This window comes from Empidonax traillii, unplaced genomic scaffold (assembly GCF_003031625.1).
Source record: "Empidonax traillii isolate 1590-97213 ecotype Southwest subspecies unplaced genomic scaffold, ASM303162v1 scaffold1012:size296937, whole genome shotgun sequence".
Classification (NCBI taxonomy): domain Eukaryota; kingdom Metazoa; phylum Chordata; class Aves; order Passeriformes; family Tyrannidae; genus Empidonax; species Empidonax traillii.
The window spans coordinates 201,892-208,016 of NW_020956205.1; the positions used below are offsets into that span (position 1 = coordinate 201,892).

At 39.2% G+C, this 6,125-nt stretch overlaps 1 long non-coding RNA gene across 1 annotated transcript in view; it reads right to left on the reverse strand.

Annotated features, from left to right (window-relative positions):
- Window positions 1-590: 590 nt before the first annotated feature.
- The window catches only part of LOC114068189, a 23,830-nt gene continuing 18,295 nt past the window's right edge, over window positions 591-6,125 (reverse strand). The window contains exon 3 of the long non-coding RNA XR_003573525.1: window positions 591-627. This is a non-coding gene — a long non-coding RNA (uncharacterized LOC114068189). The remainder of the gene's footprint in view (window positions 628-6,125) is intronic.

The following is a 6,125-nucleotide window of genomic DNA, read 5'->3' on the forward strand; positions in this document are numbered from 1 at the left end:
TTTCCAAGAACCAGCAAAATCATGACAAGTCCTCTGAAGAATCTTTAGGGTTCTTCTTCAAGGAAAACAAGGACTGGTTCAATGAAAACAATCAAGAGATCCAGGAATTGTTGATAAAGAAGAGAACTTCTCACCAAGCACACCTTGCTCAGTCATCTTGCTATGTAAGAAAAGTAGCCTTTTGTCTTGCATACAGTAAGCTCCAACAGAAACTTTGAGACATCCAAAACAAGTGGTGGATCAATCTAGCAGAAAAGATTCAATTATGCACACTCAGGTGATTGCAGAGGATTCTTTTAGACCTTGAAAGCAGTGTATGGACCTACACACCAGATTCAAAGCCCTTTACTCGGGGCAAATGGTCAAATGCTTCTCACAGATAAAACTTCCATTCTGAATCAATGGTCTGAACATTTTCAGACTCTTTTCAGTACCAACTGTGTAGTTCAAGGTTCAACAATTCAATACATTACATAACAATCAGTGAACAATGAATTGGATATTGCCCCTATTATCAGAGAAACTCTTAAGGCCATGCAGCAGATGAAAACCAGCAAGGCAACTGGGGTTGATGGAATCCCACCTGAAGTCTGGAAGCATGGAGGTCAAGCACTCCATGCTAAATTTCTCGAGTTCATGGTGCGTTCTTGGGAACTAGGTGAATTATCATCAGATCTTCGTGACACAGTCATCATCACTCTGTATAAGAAGAAAGGAGATGAATCAGACTGTTCAAATTACCAAGGTATTACTTTGCTCTCCATTGCTGGTAAAAATCCTTGCAAGAATACTTTTGAACAGATTAATACCCACTGTCGCAGAAGACCTTCTACCTGAAAGCCAATGTGGTTCCTGAGCCAATAGGAGCACCACAGACATGGTATTTGTTCTCAAACAACTGCAAGAGAAGTGTCGGGAACAGAACAAAGGACTCTATGTAATTTTTGTTGATTTCACCAAAGCTTTCGATACTGTGAGCAGAAAAGGTCTGTGGCAGATTTTGGAAGGATTAGGATGTCCCCCCAAGTTCCTCAAAATGATCATTTTGCTTCATGAGGATCAGCATGGCCAAGTCAGATATGGCGATGCACTTTCTGTGCCCTTTCTAATAACCAATGGTGTGAAACAAGATTGTGATCTTGCACCAACTTTATTCACAATCTTTTTCAGCATGATGCTCCAAAGGGCCACGGCAGATCTGGATGAAGAAAATGATATCTACATCCGATATCATACTGATGGAAGCCTATTCAACCTAAGGCTACTGAAGACCCATACTAAGACTTCAAAACATCTTGTCCGCGAACTGCTTTTTACTGATGATGCCATCCTCGTTGCCCACACAGAAGCAGCTCTGCAGTGTTTAACATCCTGCTTTGCAGAGGCTGCTAAGATTTTTGGGCTGGAAGTCAGCTTGAAGAAGACAGAAGTTTTCTACCAACCTGCACCTCAGGAAGTCTTCTGCTGGGGGCAGAACAGGGCACAGGCAAGCTGAGGACAGAAAAACAGCCAGATGACCAGGTCGAGAACAAAACGACCTTAGAGCCTCTCCAACACACCCACCTTTCCTGAGTTAAGGCAAAAGTGCCCCTGTTTCCAAGGAGAGGAGGGAAAAAAACCCTCATTACCCCCCCATTCACAGCCTTAGAGAGGGGCATCAGCTTATAATGCAGTCCTGTCAATTAGGTTTTTTGTGTAGATCTATCACCCAAGGCAAAATCGCCCTCCCACATTCAACACCTTTCTTTTGCAGAGGGGCAGGGGAAAGAAAAATTTCCTGTTTGCTTTTTTAGAACAAGTAAACCTATGGCATAAAGATAGTATTGGACCATGGAAGATTTGATAGCAAGGAGTAGTGTTTGTCCCTATGGACATGGACACTTGCAAACAAGTCTGATACCAAGAATAATAAAATCAATATGGTACCAGTGTATCAGACTCTGTACTACAGTGTTTTTTTTAGCTTTTCTTGTTTTCATTTCATTTTGCAGCAGAAGAGTTGAGGCATCTCAGACTATATGGGGCATTTTAGAAGTATATCCTTCAACAAGCATTTTATAAAGTCTAAGTTCAAAATGCACTATGAATTATTGCAAAAATATTTTTTCTTCTGTTTGCCAACATGGTGGTTCCATTTTGTGATAAGTTAAGAGTTAATTTGTTGCACTGCCTAGCTGCATGAATTCATCCAGTGTACATAGGTATCTGAGTAGCATTATTTTCAGTTTTTTACTTTGCCTCTGTATCGGGGGTGAAGAAACTCTGCGCAAGAATGGACGAGAAGGTAAACTGGTTCAGAAATTTCTCTTTTCTCAAGAGACCTGCTGTGGCTAAAGAAATATATGTTTAGAGAATGCATGAGAACAACCACTTTTCTCTTTCCGTTAGACCTGCTTCTTAGCTAGACTAAACAGGCAAGTCTCTTATCTGAGAAGAGGCAAAAAGAAGCATTCCTTTCCCATAAGTGGGGGAAGGGAAACAGAGGAAGGAAAGGGAATGGCTCAGAAAGCACCGCTGTACATGTCTAAGTGTCCTTTGATAGGTACGGCCAAGAGGCCCCTGTGGGATGTGCCCCTTTGGCCACCCAACTGTGAGTTCATGCAGCTGTGAGCAACCCTGAAATAAACTTGCTTGAAAGTCCATGGCCTAGCCTTCTGATTACCTGTGTGAACATTGGAGCTTGCATTGTTATTAGAATTGTGGTAAACATAATTTATAGATATGACTTTACAACTGGTTTGCAACTGAAAAGTCTTTAAATTGTAAAGTTTTATGGATGGATACACATTAAAATGGTATAAGAACTATAATAAAAATTGTCTTGTGTTTCAATGCTTTCTGTACATATATTATTATCTAACAGTGTTTGTGTCTTCCAATTTTTTACATATTTTAAAAAAAAGTTTTATTTTACAAAAAGTAGTTGTAATTTCAAAAACTGTGTCAAAAATCTTTTTTTTTCCCAGGAATAAATTAAGTTATGACAGAAACATACAAACCTCTAAAGCATTTATGACTATCCTAGTTAGGGCAGCCGGGATCAGTTCATCACTGTGTGGGTGTAACCCAAACTGTGTGTTCTAAACCCTCTATGTCATTTCCCAGAAACTGTTAACAATAGACCATTTGCAGTAGCTGCCCAGAGCACACCTGACCCTTCAGGCTATAAACTGGGTGTTCAGAGGCCTGTGAGATAGGAGGATCTTCCTGTCCTCACACCCACAACTCACAATCACCCATTGTGGAACTCCCCGCCCTGGGGGAGGTGCTGGGCATTTCTACCTGAACCTGGGTGTATATAATCTTGGGGTCTTGGGACTTCTGGTACCACTCGTGGGATCCAGAGGAGGACCAGAACCTCGACCGGACTGAGACCACCACTCTCGACCAGACTGCAACCACCGCTCTCAACCGGACTGCAACCATCACTCGTACCAACATGTTCTTCCTCTCCTTTTAGTTTTGAACTCAGAGGGCCCACGTGTGGCTCAGCACAGGGGCCAACGCACACCATTCTGTTCACGCCCCAGGGTGTCGGGTTATACATCTTGTTTTTTGTAGGTTAAAACCAATTGTTCATCTGTATTATTGTATTTATTGCATTATTTTTATTAAATTGTAATTCTGACTTATAATCTCTTTTTGATTTGGGTTAATTTCTCCTGTCGGTTTACCTTTGAACCATCACGATGACTTTTTTAATTTATGACATTTTTTTCAAGGATATATAAGTGTACAGTCTATAAAGATACAGCTACATATTGTAGTCAATTTTTGTCAGTAAGTGACATCTGTATTTAAAACATCACCCAAAAGAAACATTTTGGAGGCATGTCCTACCTTACAATGCCGCAATGATCATGTTAGTCTGTAAGTCATACTAAAACTCCACAATCTTACTTACATCTGTTTAAATATTGAAAGAATTTTAGTAGAAACCTAAAATACTATCCTAGAATACAGCTTTCTAATTCATGGAAAATTTTGATTCTAAATTGGAACTCCTTTACTAGTCCTTTGTTCTGTAATTCTTGGAATAAATTCAGCTCTGGAGCAGCTATTTTGTTAGCTGATAGTTGAGCTGGTTGCTAACTGTCTACATACTCTACAACTGAGTAGTATTTCTTGCTAGCTCTAATGACTTTTTAGAATATTTATCCATATTTAATATTTTAATTAATGATAATTTTATTATACTTTTGTTAATTTATCAATTAATTATGTCTAATCTTTTATTAATAAAGCGCCTTACCTCTTCTGTCACAAATTCTTTAAAGCTGTTGTGCTGTGCCTTGTTCTTCCCAGCACTCATGAGGTATGCTATTGTGCTACACAAAGCTTTTAAAATTATGTTGCTTCAATTAAAAATGTGTGTTATCAGGAGATAAAAATCTAGTATCCATTCCCTATTTCATTGTAAATGTATTTAAAACAGTACTGCTCCTGGTTCTGTTGCTGTTCTTTTTACTGTTTTGTTTCAGCACAAGAAGATTCAAACCATTGTGTGTATTGTTTATTGACAAAATCTTTTAATAGGTCATTAGAAAAGAACAGTTCTGAAAAGAAACCAATTAATTACTCACACTCACACTTTTTAAGGCTCTAATTCACCATCAATCCTCACTTCAAAACAACAATTTCACTGAAAACTCAGTAATATACATGTTTGTAATGTAAGGCATCTTCAATCTGCCTTTGACTATTTGTTCCTCTCCCCACATGAGAGATCAATAAATAAAAATTTGATGGCTCACAAAGATGCTTCTCAAAGCCTGCCTTAGCCATGTAGTGTTGGTCCATCCACCTTCTTCTGTGTGGTGACACCATAAGTTCTGGAACAGGTTGCTGTGCTATAAGAGGCATTTTCCAACTGGGAAATTTAATCTGCAGCACAGATCTCCTCTGTGAACTTGTACCAGTAACTTAATTTCTGTAATTTTTCAGTTGTAAAACTTGCATGTATTTTCTGAGGATAAATACACTGAAGACTGTAAAATACTCAGAACAATGGAGACTATTAGGAAACTAAAAGATTATAAGATAATGCAGAGAAAGGAGATAATAAAGACAACTGGAAGAAAGAAATTTGAGTCAGTTACTTCATCAGACAGGGTCAAAGGTGAAGAGCTGAAGTGCAGAACAAAAGAAGCTTTCAACAGCAGAGACTAGTTTTAGAAATGGGCATTTTAGGGTGTTTTGCTTTCCAGTGGTATGTTTGCCAAGTATCAAAAGCATTGGTGGTCATGTACATTGCTGGTTTGGACCCTAGATGACCATTCCTGTTCTTGAAGTGCAGTTCATACTTTCAACAGACATATTTTGTATGACACACTCCTTTCTGTTCTTCAAATAATGTTTCCCAACAGATATGAGACATGTCACCTTTTCTGTTTCTCTAAAACCCTGCTTTCCACACAGCCTAAGGCAGGTCTACTGACCACTCACTCCAAGCCTGAATTCCTCCCAGTACTTCAGAAATGTTTAGATCTGAACAGAATTAGATTTTACATTTACCTGTGATGCTAACAACTTTGAAGCTCCTAATGTCACAGCAGGCAACAGATTTATTATGGGTCAAATACCTAATCAGTGGGACTATGTTAAATGGAGGTGAAAATTACCTGTGAGAGAAAAACAATCATAGTCTTAGAGAAAGTCTAGATAATGACAGTGACAAGGTAAACCTGAAAACAAGTTTGCAGATTACTGGAATAGGCAGGCAAAATAAAAAAATGTTTAGTTCAGTTTAAAGACTATTCCTTCTAAGATCAAGTTTCCATGGTGTGAGAACAAATAAATCAATATTGAAACCAAACAAGTCAACATCAGTGTGAGAAATATCTCAAATTAAAATTTTGAAGACGGCCCTCGTGCCAGGGCCTGAGAACACACCGAGATGGGGGGGGGCAGTTCTTTTAAGGTCTCTCAATTTGCATAACTGTTCCCTTGTCCCTCCCATGCTCAGCTCTGCTCTGCTTTCTTTCTTCCGTAAAAGGCAATATAGCCTTTTTTTGAGCCCGATTGGTTCTCTCAGGGCAGGCTCACACTTCTCTTTTCCAGTCCATTGGTTGTTTTAACCATCCTATCAGATTGTTTCCCTGTCCCGGCCGCATGGTCCCTTGGCA